We start from the raw sequence: 15,649 nt of genomic DNA, 5'->3' as shown, positions 1-15,649 counted from the left end.
CCATCAACCCCTTACATACCTATTTTTCAGTGCATTTGTGTAGTTGTGATAATTAAAATCACGACATTTCTTACAGTTGTGACAGTTAAAGTCACGACTATTATTTTCAAAATGTCACCCATCAAAAATTTATCGCTATAAATGACCGAGAAAAGTAGGCCATAACTGTATTTAATTTGCATTTAATTATTTTTTGCCTAATTTTAAAGCATAAAGAGTAATGAGCATTTTTAGAATCCGATGTGGTGAAAATGTTATTGTATTCATACTTTTAATAAAATTTCATTTAAAAATGAAATGTCATATTTTTCACGTATTTTTAACATTGTGTTGGGGATAACTTAAATGTTTTCACATAAGTAGGTACGCGAAATGTTTTAAACCACATTATTGAAGAAAGCATCAACTTTAATTCTCAAAAGGAAAGTCCTGACTTGCCACTCCACCTCCACTATCAATAGTTATGTGAGTGAGTCCACATATGCAACCGCCTGATGGAAATATTTTAATATTTGTACCCAAAACAATGGAACATGTTTCATAATTCAGATTTTTAAGGAGGTTTATTTGTATTGCAATTATTTTTGTCAATTTTGAGGGTAATTTTGTCATATTCAATCCATTTTCATTTGTTTAAAATATCATTTTTTTCACTAATTTTTTACTTAATACTAGGTTTAAAGTTGTTAACGACGCTTCCATGTATTCATGGATGACTACACAGGCGGCAACATTCTACGAAGATAGTATGCTAATACTTATGCCACGCTATGACTAATACCTGGAAAATCACGGGATCTTGGTTGAAAAATCGTGTAAGAGTGGTTGAGTTTGTGCAGTAGCGGATGCAGAAAAAACTCAAAGGGGAGGGGGGGGGGGGGGGCACAAAAGAAATCTGTAGCTACCTTAACTTTTATCGTATTAACAAAATCAAGTCACGTGCAACGTTTTAGAAATTTTTATTTAACCGTTTTTGTGCCGTTTTGATCCATTGGCCCGGGTAGTATATGCGAAGAGTGTCAAGGGCCTATCTATCGGCCGGGCTTATTTTGCACTGATGCCTTTTATTTTTTGAGCTTTGTGTAGATTTTGTCTCTATTTTTTAGTATTTATCATGCTTTAACATACCCGTAAGTACTGAGAGTCAACAAAAAAAAATAGTTTCAGAAAATGCATAATAGGCTTTACATAATTTTTTTAGTGCAAACCTACAAATTCAGCGGCAAAAGGCCTGGCATTCTTCAGCAAACCAGGAAAAATGGGCTGGCACTAAAAGGGATAAACTGATGATACTCATATACAAGACAATGCAATGTTATGATTTAAAAAGTTACAATTGCATTGGGGGGTACTCAATACCAAACCCCTCGGTAGGGAGGCGACACAAACAGCAATTATAGCCGGGCTAAGTATTTTGCCTTGAGCGGACACTGCCCATATGAAAAGACTAACCTGCTCACTGAGAAGCGCTTTCCTTATTTTATCCTCCCGCCTTAGCTCATTGTGCTTGCTGGGGTAGCAGACACCTTTGTCCACAGGGAGTCTTTATTAATAACCGGAGATAAGGTAATTGAGGTAAATTTAATAATTTTATCATAATTTTTAATAATTATTGTCTATATGTGATACATGAATTTGAGTTAACGTGTCCGTTGAACTATAATTTATTTTTGTAGGCACACTTTGTTTGAGGCCTTCGGTTATTGCTTATCAAGTATAGTGGGATAATGGCAAGCAGAAAAAAAACCATACAACTTGACACATCCGAAGGGTAGCAATGTATTCCATCGTTTTGTGAGCATTAAAGATGAAATTCCTAATGGCATAACTGAAGAGGGATTTACCACAACCAGTTCCAGTTTTGAGATTATGAGTAATTGATTGATCGGAGAGTGTCTTCGCTGGGAAATGGGGCTTTGTGGAGTGAATAGTATTTAAAGTACCCTCTAGAGATGGTCCTGTATTCATGTAAACTTTTGAAATTTAATTTTATCATAAGCACATTCGTAGACCACTTATCAACTCATATTTTCATTCATGGACTTCTTTTTCATGACTTTCCAAATGGTATATTTTGTGACGGATACTCATGCTTTTGTTAATTACACAGGGGACCGGGGAAAAATGTTGAGGTACCTTCAAACAATGGTATAAAATCAGGCAGATATGAGAATAAATTTGAATGCCATTCAAGAGGCGATGACGGATATTTATAGGAGTCTGGATGGCTTTGAAGGAGGCTCACACCGTGTTGCATTACACGAAATGGGGGAGATCTTTCCAATCAGTTCCTTGGAGCAGGGGTGCAGCTAGGAATTAAGGCTGGGGGGGTTGGTGCAAGTAATATTGGGGTGTGTGGGGGTATGGAATACCCATCAGGATAAGCGGTAGGTGCGAGTTTAATAAATTGTGGACTTTTAAGATAAATGGTTCACAGTGGTGAGGTTTACGGCTTTTTGAGGGATATTTTATTAATCCTTACTCTATTCTATTACTAATATCAAATCAATTAAGTAAAATGGATGAAACTTAAAAAAATCTCTGAGATCTGGGGGGTTTATCCCCTCGTTGCGCCAATGCCTTGGAGGACCTGATGGAATTGGAAAAAAGTGAAAGATAAGAGCTTTGAAAGCTCTGTGGTGAGTCAATCGTAGAATTGCTTTCTCGTCACTTTTGAAATTAAAATGATTAATTGATTTCTTGTACTGTCATTCAACATTCATTCCTGATTCAGATTGCAGACCTATCTACACATGGAGGGAGTTACCCAAAAGGGATTGTGATAAACATTTTGAGCAGATGCCTCTCAAAGGAAGTAGCTAACCCCTTTAGTTGTGAGGAAAGGAAGCAGAAGGAGGTATTTTCCACTTTGGGATTTACCAAAATAATGTTTCGTAAGTTTCATGACTCTGTGATTCATATAATTTGCTACAATAAATAACAATTTTTCGTGTACAGAAATGGCGGATCTAAGAGGGGATTCGGGGACTATAGCCTCCCTTGGTTGTCCAATTTACACTAGATAGAACGGTAATTTTTTTCGGAACCCCGCTACTGCTGGGACCCCCTAGTGATTACCCCTAGTGTTGCCGCGAGACGAGACTTGCGCCAGTCTCGTCTCAGTCTCGTTTTCTGACCTCGGGTATCGTCTCGTCTCGTTACCCCCAAAATAAATTTAAAAAGCCGTTTCCTTAGCGTACTTAATCGCTGAATCGGTACCTCGAAATAGGAAAGCCATTAATATGAATTTTAAATATATATTGATCTGACTCCAATCAGGTCAGTGCATGTAAAATTATTGATTTTATTGATACTCAATGAATAAACTCATAGCTCGAAATGAAAAATTTCAAAAAGGGATCGTCGACACAAATTTACTACAGAGAAATCCACAGAAGGCTTAAGGTAGGATTCCAAGGAGTACTTGAAAAGAAATCTGGGGTCCTCCTTACCATCATCCACTTCCCTCTTCAATTCACAATAAGGCTTACTCCCTTTCATTCTATCTAAAAATCCTATTCTTTCCCTTCCTCTCCCTCGTTTACCCAACATTCTACCCTCTAACACTGTTTTCAACATCCCCTCCCCGCTAAGTACTCGCTCCATCCATACCTTCTGTCTCCTCCGTATCTCGTAAATCTGCCTCTCCGCTCCCACCATGTCCAGCACTTCATCGTTCCTCCTCCTCTCCGTCCACTTCACCTCCTCCATTCTTCGCCACACCCACATCTCGAATGCCTCCACTCTTTTCTCGTCCTCCTTCCGAAGTGCCCATAAAATATATATTGCGCTACTCTATGATAATTTTTCAAGCAATTTTAATAAATATTTATTGTTTTATGCATCTCGTTCTCTAAACTAATTAATAGATTTTCAGTTTTCAATGATTTAAATGTAGTTTAGATTTAGCTGCGAGATCTCTAGCAATCCATGCATTTTTTTTATAATTATATGACGTATTTTAGTGATTAGGGGTGGAAATTTTCATAATTAATTGGATATTTTCGATAAGATAACCCGTTTCGCCTACTTGAAAATTCATAACTTCGCCCATTTATTTGACTTTGTTCTATTATTACCGAATATTTCATATAGGCACCCACATTCTGTTGTTTGAAACGTCAATATGAAAATTTTCAAATGACTTTACCTAAGTAATTCTGCTTTGTATGACATGATTGGAAGCAATTCATGCATAAGCTCACTGCACATTGTTCACACCAGTACACGCTGTCTCTTATTTTCCTGTGATTAGCACAAACTGCACACCTCCTTCGGGGGTTTTCTTCGCAGCAGCATGAATTCTACTAACGAAATGTCTTTCGGTGAGTCTTGGTACTAAATTGTCAAAGGCGTGAAGGCCATGTCCATACCAGGGGCGGTCTAGGGTGATTGGGGGCCCTCGGCTGGCGCTCATGATCCCCTCAGCGGAGGATTCACCCGCCTACCCCACCCCTCCGGAAAATTTTAGGATTTTGCATTCCCGGTAATGGATTTTTAACGCTATTCTGGCGCTAAAAATAAGATAAAGTTTTGTAAGAAAAAATATAATGAAAAGTAGAAACTTCACAGCTTAATATAAAATTTAATTATGTTTTATGGTTCTATTATCTATATACTGAATTTGCTACTTGAAAATGCCCTAAAATTAAAGGACCTCTAAAATAAAATTTTCAAATAACGCTTTTAAAGAGCAAAAAAATTTCAAATATTACGAAGCAAATTTTGGAGCCATAAAAAGACATTTGGTGTTATGCGTTAACTATGTCTAATTAATTTTTTCATGGCATATAGATGTCACAAGTACGTCGCTTTTATCCATACTCGTTGGCTATTGTTTCAAAGTGTAGATAAAAACTTGTGCAAAAATTGTTTTACTAATTTTGTAGAAAAATTTAAACCTGTATTGACAAACATCTCAAACTGTTTTTTTAAGGTTAATGTTTAGCGATTTGTTTCAGCTGGACTATTAAAACTGTCGGGGGGAGAAAAAAACAACAGGTTACATATTAGGATACATTTTTTTATCTTTTAACTTATTTTGATTTTGATATTTATATTAAAAACCTGATGTTGAAAAAGTATTTTTATCAGTAACTATCAAATATTAATGGACCCGATCGACAATTCAATTATTTTTTGTGCTTTCCTTCTAAGTCATTATGTGTTCAGGGACAGTGGCGCACGAGGGAGGGGGGTTTGGGGGATAACCCCCCCCCCCCAGAGCTCAGAGCAGCCTGCGGGGTAGTATGCAGATGTATACCACCATAAAACTCTTGGTAACAAATCGGCCTATTACATGTGTACGGTAGTGTCTTTATTTATCAAAGAATTTGCCAAAAACTCCCGTTTTTTAGTTTTAAAAATCCCAAAGAAGCAGGGGAGAATTCCCCAGACCCCCGGTCCCCCATCCTTTGGTCCAAAGTTAAATCCGCCTTTTTGTATCAGGCGTATCACTGTAGGTTGTGAAATAGTAGATTGTTTCTTTCCTCTGTTTGCGTTTGGCGCAATACGTATATTGAAAATAGAGACTAAGCGCTCAAAACATTAAAATACACGTACAAAACGAACTAAAAAATAAACTCAATTACGGAGGGAAGAAAGAAACGCACGGAAAGTTCACTCGATGCGCGTCTTAAGACGTTAGTTTTTAAACTATTAAAATGAAAGTGCGAATATTCCTACGTACCTTAATCTGTGTTTAAACTCTCACTGAGTAGTAAATCAATACAGAAACCACTGTTATAGTTCAGACTAGCAGTGAAGTTTTTTGAGATATTATTAAAATAAAAGAGTTTCTTCTCTTCATTTCTTTTCTGCGCACCGCTTCTGTAAACACGTTCCATGTTAACACTTCAAAGAGGATGAAACTCTCTCCCTAACCAAACCAGCGTACACTGAACTACTAAGGTGTACTAAGGATTACGCGATCTATCTGAGGAAAAATAGAGAATATTTGTGCTGTGCGCGCGCAACGTCCCCCTTCCAACATCGCTTCCTTCCCTACTTCCGCAGACAGTCCTGGGAGAACTACTTGGCACTGATTCCCACGGTATTTGATACCCCTTAGTCAAAAAATCATACAAGTAAGATGTGTAACTATACCCAGACATTGTAATCTGATATTTTTCTCCATAAATGAATTGGGGTATCGACTATCCAGAAAAACCTACGGGTATATGGGGTTTCGCTACGGAACTGGAGGCTTTGGGAAGAGCGGACTAGGGAAAAAGTGGAATGTCACATGATCCGTAGTGGTCCCCAAAATATATACTGACATATGCACGGTCACACTTGAGGTTGCCACTGTGGTCTCATCCCACGAGGGATATTCACTCGAACTCGTCGTCGTATTTGGCCTGAGCGTGGGACAGGGGAGGGAGAAGAGATGCCATCAGCGTCCCTGCGCATGCCGGCCGATTCATGATATACGCGAGCGTTGCGTGGGGCCCGCGAAGCTCGGGGCCCCCAGAGTCCTCTTGATGGCAGTTCTCTACACAACTCCCTCATAGCGTTATGAGGGTTATGCAGCATGACATTATCGGCGATCCAGAGTACTCTGGGCCCCCCCTAAGCTCGGGGCCCTCGGCGATCGCAGACCAGCCGACCTGGCCAGACCGCCCCTCGTCTAAACTGTCCATATGGAGTTGCATATTTAAAAAATATTACCTCATCCAGCTGCACGCGAAGTGATAATAGGGCCATTTTATTTTTCGTATTTTCCCAGTGAATAACATATGAATTTAGGACTGCGGAATTCAATAGTCTCCTAAATAACTTCATACACCACTTATTATGGCGTTTTCTTTCCATTTGGTACGACTGTAATGACAGGTCCTTGCGATCCACCGTACCAATGAATTTATTATAAGCTAATGCACAAACAAACTTCCAAACCTCTTTTTTGCCTTTCAATACTATTCCCATTTCATAGGATCCCCAATTATAAATAAAAATAACCACACACAGGAAGTACACCTGACGAGGATTTCAAGACACTGCCTGAAAGAACACCACGCAGCATGAACGGTTCTGAACGCAGCATGAACGGACTGAAGCGCGTGGTTTCGAAGCTCCATCAAGAGACGAGAAAACATCTCGATGAGGTCATAGTATACACTGACTGTTTAGAAGGAATCATATATTCGTTGATTACTGTCCACAAAAGAAGAAAAAAATAAATGCAGAGCGAAGCGCATGGACTCTTCGCTTAGGACTAACGATTCGGACCAAACACACTTGGGGTTCGAGGTGATGACACACATGGAAAAGAGTGAAGGCTCTGAGCTTATATGGAGGGTATGGTATCTCAAGCTAAAGTAGCCGACCCTTCTTGACGTCTCACAAGCCATTTATAACATGGCATAAAATCACTATGAATATTTTATTGGAAATAAATAAACATTTCTTCAAAAAGCAGAGTAATTAGAAACTTGACCGCAATTCGAGGGATCTGGGTTCAAATCCCGGTCAGGGCGAATGATTTTCCTCTCGGAAATTTCGCACAAATCTGCAAATACATTTTTTCTAGAGGTTTCTGGCCCCTTTTAAGGCCCTTTTACACGGTACACGGAATTGCGCAATCTGACGTACGTGCGAAGGCGCAATCAAAATTGCATCGTGTAAAGCGGTGAATAGCTAGAACACATGCGTGGATGCGAGACGGCAAAATAGCCCCTGTTCTATTTTCGTTCATTCATTCGCGCAATACCACGCCATTTTAGAAATTAATGCAGCTCTAACCTGCGCAATTCCGTGCCCCGTGTAAAACGGCCTTTAGAATGGACTGCATGCTGCTGAAATAAGATTTCCCTCCGCTAACTGGTGTTTCTGGAGAAAATATGATGAATGGAGTTAGAATGAATGGCAGATAAACAAATGCCGATCAGATGATCCAGAATGGACTTTTTGATTAAATGGAATTTTGGATAGCAAAGTAATCTAAGGAAAGTCAATTGTACTTAACCTTTTTAATCGTAACATCCTCTACACAATTTAGCGACATTATGCCACATATCCTCACAAACCTTGGAAGATATATCATACAGGAAGAGGTATATAGTTATTTCAATTATAATCCGTATTTCTGCCGAGGTAATGTGCTCTGTGCAATTCGAACTATTAGAAGGATTGCAAGTGCCGCTGAGCGATACTTTACATACATGCGATTATTATCCAAGATATTTTTTTGTCGCAGGAGTAAGCACTGAAAGTTTCCTTTTTAGAAAATAATTCAATTTTTGCTGGATAAATTTTCCAAGGTTATTATCGCAGGGAAAAAAAGAAAAGTAGTCGGGCATTAACACTCCCTAGCATGGCTCAGAAGTCAGGCTCATGCATTCAGAATCTTTCAGCAAAAATTCCTTTTATAGTTAGTTAATTTATCGAAAAGTTATTGTTGAATTATATTTCAAGTTTACTCAAGGACATAGTTTTGGGGATAAAGCTATACCAAGTACCAACTAAGGACATATATCTGTATTTCGAGACTTTCGAGAGTCTCATTTGTCTCGTCAAAAAGTGGTCAATCCTGAGATGTCTCGGCCACACCTCGAATGTCTCATGATACGCCTCAGAGGCTTGTCTGAGATGTCTCGGCTACATCTCGAATGTCTCATGAGACATCTCAGAGACTTATCTGAAATTTCTCATGAGACGTCACTTAGACAATTTTTTTTGGACATGTGGAAATCTCAGAGAAGTCTCAGAGTCGTCTTTGTAGCTCTCAAGAATGACTCTGAGACATAAAATGTGATGTTCGAGATGTCTGGGAGACGTATCCGAGATGTATTTCTACCATGTGCACTGAGTCTCCCGCAACCCAGAGCATGACTCGCGATGAACTGCGTGGAGTTGAGGCGCATTCGACGGCATCATGTACGCACATAGGGAACGTTCCTTTGAATTTTCCGGTCGCGTACCTCAACGAAACGACAAACATCACCACGGGCCACAGCAAACTTTCTTTTGAGGTAAACAAGACAGTCAACGAGCAGACTCGATGGGCCACGTATTTGAATGTATTTGTTTTTAAGAAGTTTTAGTTTCTCCGGAAGGACTGACGAGCACATTTCCAGAACTCGGTTTTCTTTGGAATAGACAAGGATATGCTCCTATCTTGAATTGAGATGCCTTTGCATGGGCGTACGAAGTAAGGGGCAGGGGTGGGGCAGCTGCCCCCCCTCCTAGAAGAAAAAATCGCAAAAGTCTTAGAAGCAAAATCAGTACTGAACTGAAACGAAAGTATTCAACAAATTTTCTTTAAACCCACGAAAAATGAGATATATATGTATATGATATGTAACTAAAATAAAACTATTTTTTCAAGGAAATAATCTCATAAATCCCATGGCTTGTCCCCCCTCCCCTAGACCATGGCTTGCCCCCCTAGTTATGATCCTGGGTACGCCCTTGTGCCTTTGTGAGCTAGCGAGAGAGGTAAAAGTAGTCGGCTTGTTCAGGGTCGGTCTGAGGTGATTGGAGGCCCTCGACTGGGGCTCATACAGGGCCCCCTTTACCGGGGGATTCGGGGCTACTCCCCCGGAATTTTTTTTTTACAAATTTGCATGCCTGGAAATGGATTTTGACGCTATTCTGACACTTAAAAGCCATACGAAAGTTGAATGAAAATAGCATTTTCTTAAGAAAAATGAGAATTTCACAGATTATAAAATTTAATAATACATTCCCAGTCAGCACAAAAGGTAATTTAGACGGAAATTATTTTGGTAATTTGGGGCAAATTTACCCCAGTAACCTTTACTATAGCCACTAGGTGGCTATACCTTTACCCTTTCTTTACCACGTAATTACTCGCGTGCAGAATTGCCAACATTGAGGTATAAAAATATATAGTGAGGCATTTACTTAATTGTATGGAGTTGAGAAAAGTTTAAAATAGAAAAATAAAGTTCAATATATCCACAGCGACACTGTATTGATATTTTTAAAATTATTTTCGATTTCATTTGGCAAATAGTTTCACATTATATACAAGCTATCGATGACGGGCCGTGGTCATTAACAGATATTCAAGTTGGAAATAAAGTAATAAAAACTTAGTTAGTAAGGTTCACTGTTATTTAATTGTGGGCACGACCGGGGTTTCATGACTTACATTAGTTACATCGTCAGGTGACTGAACTAGCATGCATCTTATATTTATACACAAATCAGAGTCCTCTGGATTGACAATAATACACTACAAAGTTAGGAGGTAACTCGCCCATCCTCAAGTAATTTCAGAAATCGTTCTCATCCAATTCTCGAAGTAAATTCATGTGGGTGAAACTTCAAGCAGCCACTTCTTGGCCCATACTCTTTCCTTTTTTATGTCATCAATGAGAACTTAATTGGCTAAGGACGAATACATTTTTTGATTTTCCGAAAATTACGGAGCCATTGACACCAAAGTCGAAACCAACTTCACTCCACACGATCACGTTGCACAGTGGTCCCAAATCGAAAAAAAGCTGGCCAAACTTAATAATTACCGTAATTTTACCTAAATAGCGACAAAAGTGGACGGCTCATACTGATTTTGATCGTCTGAATATGATTTTGGCATTATTTTTAATATATCTCTTCATTTTAACATTTTTTGAGCTGTTATTATTTAAAATTTTTTTAGAAAATCTCGATGCAGATGTCATTGCTATTGGCGATAACTTGGTGTTAATGGAGAGCTTAAAACAGTATATTCTTAGGGTAAAAGATGTATAAATTATAGTTAGAACCCATTATAGAATTTACGACATCAAATTGGTGAGATTCGAACCCGCGATCATCAGCATAGTCGGTGAGATACCAAAATCGGAAAAAATACTCACACCCACTCAGTTTTGGCTTCCATGTATTTGATAAGTCACATTAGATTAAATAAAATGACTGATATTAAGAACATTGAGGAAATTAATGATCGAATTGCAATAAATTCGCTTTCATGTTTCACAAAAAACGAATTATAAAAGAATCGCCTTCCGATATCACATGTATTCAACGGTGTTCGGCGAGATGTTGTGGAACATAATAATACAATGGTAAATGAAGAGCAAACTTAGTGCATGTCCACAGTAATTTTATTTGGTACGACGCGTTTCAGCGACCTTACTTCGCTATCATCAGGTACAAAATGCCATATTTTCGTCAAGAAGTCATATATATATACAATCATGCAAATGGGAGGGGTATATTTATGAGTCGGCGGAAGTGGGAGAGGGTTTGGGGGGGGGGGGGTAAAGGATGGGGGAAGGGGGTGGGGAGGTGGTTGGGATACGTAAGGATTTGGGGTTCGGTTGAAGGTTTTGAGAGGGGGGAGGGCTAACAACGGGGAATGACTCAGGAACTCAATGTCATTCAAAAGGTTTTCCTTGCGTTTTCTCCTGGTAATTTCCCATTGCTCGAGTGCGTCGAGCCGACGTCCTTTTCCTTCGAAGGCCAGTATTTTAGGTTGGAAACTGCATGAATGGTTCTCGTTGATAAGGTGAGTGGCTAGCTGGGATTTGGTGTCTTTCTTATCAAAACATCTTTTGTGCTCTGCTGTCCTTACTTTGAAATTCCGACCAGTTTGTCCTACATATGTTGAATCACATGAGTCGCAGCTGATTGCATAAATGCCGGATCTTAAAAGAGGGTCCAATTTATCTAATGATTTGTCAAATAATTTTTTAAGCGTCACTAGGGAATAAAAACAGAATTTAAAACGGTCTCTCGGGAAGCACTTGGAAACTTTGTATGACTCTTTACCTACGTATGGTAGCTTCACCCACTTCTTTGTGTTTGAGGTCTGCTTAAGGTCTGTGATTTCTTTAATGGCTTTTTTCCTTCGTGAATTCTGCAATATCCTTTCAATTAGATACCCATCGTAGCCGTTAACAGAAGCAATGTGATGAATGTGGTTTAGTTCTTTGGCAAAGGACTCCCGTGAAAGTGGAATATTCATGAGTCTATTAATCATTGAGTGGAATGGTGCCATTTTGTGACTGAGGGCATGGCACGAATCAGATGGAATGACCATATCTGTAGATGTCGGCTTTCTAAAGATGTCAAATATATGTTTATCCCCGAATATAGATATTTGCAAATCTAAAAAACTTAAACTTCCATCTGTATCTTTCTCCATCGTGAAATTAATGTTTTTATGGCATGAGTTTAAAAGGTTTAAAAAATTATTGGCTTGCCGTAAGCTTCCGGTCCAACAACATAAAATATCGTCGACATATCGAAACCAATAAAATACGTTCTTTACAAGTGAGTCATTGGAGTTAAAAATCTTTTTAAATTACTAGCCGAAATTTTTATGGACAATTTTGAAAGAAATTTGAAATACATTCTTGAGGATTTTCTTGTTCGCTGCTCTCGGAATTTCCTCATGTCTATGTTCCTGGCCTCCAATGCTTCCTCCGTTAAAGCTTCAATTGTACGAAAGGATTCTTTGTAAATTGCTGTGCTATGTATCAGCACTTTATGTACCATGAGTAGCATATAATACCAACCATAATCGATGTACAGCTCCGCTATTTCCATGCCATACTGGCTGAAGGCTTCTTTATTTATCTCATCGCCGCAGGATAGAGATTTTAATATCACTGAAGGTCTATGGATAAGTCTTTCATCGATACCTGTCGTGAAAATTGAAAATCACATTAATAATTACATTTCATACACACAAAGCATTTGTTCGTAGATTTTTTAAACTTATGGAAACGGTTCCAATATTTCTTACTTATTGACTATAATTTTATATTTACACGTAATTTCATCTCATCTGAAATGAAATCCTGAATTAAAACTCCACTTTAAAAATTATGATGATTGAGATTAAAGAATGATTATTTTTACACACGTACTGCATATATTCGCCGACTGTATATGCACGGTAGTCAATTACACTCACTAGATGCGAGAGGGAGATATTGATATACTTCTGGAGGGAATTTCATTTCCCTCTGAAGCCAGCATTTGAACGTCTCTTTGAAATGCGCATCTGTCCTTGAGCTTTGATTCCATTTTCTCAGGTATTTCGGGAAAACATTCTTAGCATAGAACGCGTCATAATATTTTTGGCATGCTTGATTTCATTCAATCGAAATCTTTTTTCCAAATATTCCACGACATATACCTTCTTCTTCGCTTACGAATATTCTTTTCTCTCTGTATTTTTTTGTAAACCGCAAGGTACGAAAAAAATTGCGGCACCCGTAATTCAAATTTAACACTTGTATATATGGCTGAAACGATGAATGTGATTTCTAAAAGTTGTCTTTTTTTAACCAATAATAAACCGGAAATTATGAGTTGACATTGATTAAAAGATATACAGGCTTATATAGACTTGCCTCTGAGTTTCCGGCGCATCCTGAAATTTGAATGCCAAACATTGGCAAACCAAGTGCTCTAATTATCTGGACAGAGAAGTTTTCCGAGTTAGCCGTTTTAACACAGTTCGAAGCACAGAACTTGTTCACTAAAAAAATCATTAAATAAAACTGAGTGGGAAATATTCACTACATCCATGCAATGGCTCTGGTGAGGGAAGCCGTCATCCTCATTCTATTATTTTATTTTAAATGCACTTGCAAGATGCCCGCTCCCTTGGGTGGTTTAGGCGAATTTTTCCCTCCGATTTCCATCCTATGTCTATGGGCTATCCTACGTCTATGGGCTGTTGAAATGATCCTGTGAACAATTCTTGGCATTAGGGAGCATTTATTTCTCTTAGGGCCAAGACCTTATTTCGGAATAACGTGCTGACAACGCTGTACAGCATGTAAGGGATCTCTTCTCTATAAAAATATGAGAAACGTTTTGAAGAGAAAAGCATCTTGTGGTTACTGTAAGGTTCTCGCATAGGGACTTAAATACTTGCTTTTGATCACTCATAATTTTTCTTATTAAGAGCATGAAAACCGGCCTTCATTGGTTTCATGAATATTTGAAGGTGAGTGCACAAACGAGAAGTATGCACACGATAGGCGTGAAGCACTTGATGTGTGTAATATTAAAGGATGTAGAATTATGCTAAGAATACACCATGCAGGTTCGACCACCGATACAAAAATATTTTAGCGATAATGCCATTCGGTCACCACTCAACTTAAAACCCTCAAGATGTCGGATAGGTAAGTATAGGCAAGATTTTTTTCTCCACCTTGTTGTACATACTCTTCCCAAGGATTCTGCATAGAAATCTTTGAGGAGCACGGAGGAGTATAAAACTATATCGACACATTTGACTAAAAATAGGCCCAAAAATAGCTAACATTATAAATAATTAAATAATGTTATAAAAAATTCTGAAACGAACAAATAATACTATAATATTGTGAAAAAGTATGCAAAATTACCGTATTAAAATTGACAGATGAATCCCATGAAATTAAAATAGTCTTTTATTTAGTTGAATTACCCTAAAATCGACTATTTCTACGCCTCGGGCGTTTTAGGCTGAACGTGCCCAGGTTTGACGGGTTGCACAGGTCAGCATAATAATCACACAGACCTATCAGGCACGAAATATTGTAGGCCATATCCTGTAGAAACCGATTATACAATTCAAAACTTCCTCTTAAAAAGTCGAAAAATAACTTTTGGGCAGCTTTTTTCCATTTGGGACCACTGTGCGTTGTGTATTGAGGAATATTTGGTAAGTTGGTCGGGTCGGGTGGATTGGTTTGGACGTCTTTAGAGCTGGCCCCGACAGGGATGGTCTGGGAGTTCGGTCGTGTCGTATGGTCGGGTCTGAACGTGTGTAGCGCCTTTTTTAAGCTACAGCAAAAAACAACAGTGGTCTTTCTTACCATTTACATCTCCAATACCTGGTCTATGTAATTTATTCGGGAAAATCTTCTTCCCTTCTTCCTGTCCACCTGTCCTTCGACGACGGCTTTCATCATGCCTCTTGAGGTAGCCAAATAACTTGTCCAGTCATGTTCTTAGGGTTTTTAGAAGACTTCTCTCTTCTCTCACTCTTTTTAGTATTTCCTCATTGCTTACTCGAATGATGTTTGATAATAATCGAGAGAGAGGCCGCTAGGTGTCGGCCTATAACACAAGACCTCCCAGGTTATAGAGGAGGAACTGATTGTTGAGTTGTATTGTCGTATGGGCAAGGCAGTACGCGACAGTACGGTGTTGTGCGTGGTGCGACGCGGACCGCGAGCCGAACTCATCGGGGAAGAGGGGAGAAGGCAGAGCAGCGGAAGGTAGGTGGACATCGGGGCGTTCTCTCTCTCTCCTATTCTTATAATCATAATACAGTCCATTTTTTATCTTTTCTTTTGGGGCGAATTTTCAAATTTCATATTTGCGTGAAATTATATTGGCCCAAACATTTGTTGGTCCTTCGGGCCGAATTTTATCCGGAATATCTCATGGTTGGATCTGTGATTCAATAGTGCTATAGCTATTTATTGTTTTTGTGATAATGAAAAACGGAAAGGGAACAGCAGGTGAAGTTATGGATGAAGCACGTGGTCAACGCTTCCTTAAGCTGAAGAAAGCTCGTAGGGACACGTTAATTCAATGTATTGAAAGACTTTATACCCTCACACTAGGACAACCAATTGATATTTCGATTATTAAAGCAAGGTACGAATGTCTCGAGGAAAAATATAGCTCTTTTTTGGCACTTTGCGATGAGATTCGTGAA

Source organism: Ischnura elegans, chromosome 8, assembly GCF_921293095.1.
Source record: "Ischnura elegans chromosome 8, ioIscEleg1.1, whole genome shotgun sequence".
NCBI lineage: Eukaryota > Metazoa > Arthropoda > Insecta > Odonata > Coenagrionidae > Ischnura > Ischnura elegans.
The sequence above is the reverse complement of the archived record's forward strand: the minus strand, read 5'-3'. Positions refer to the sequence as shown.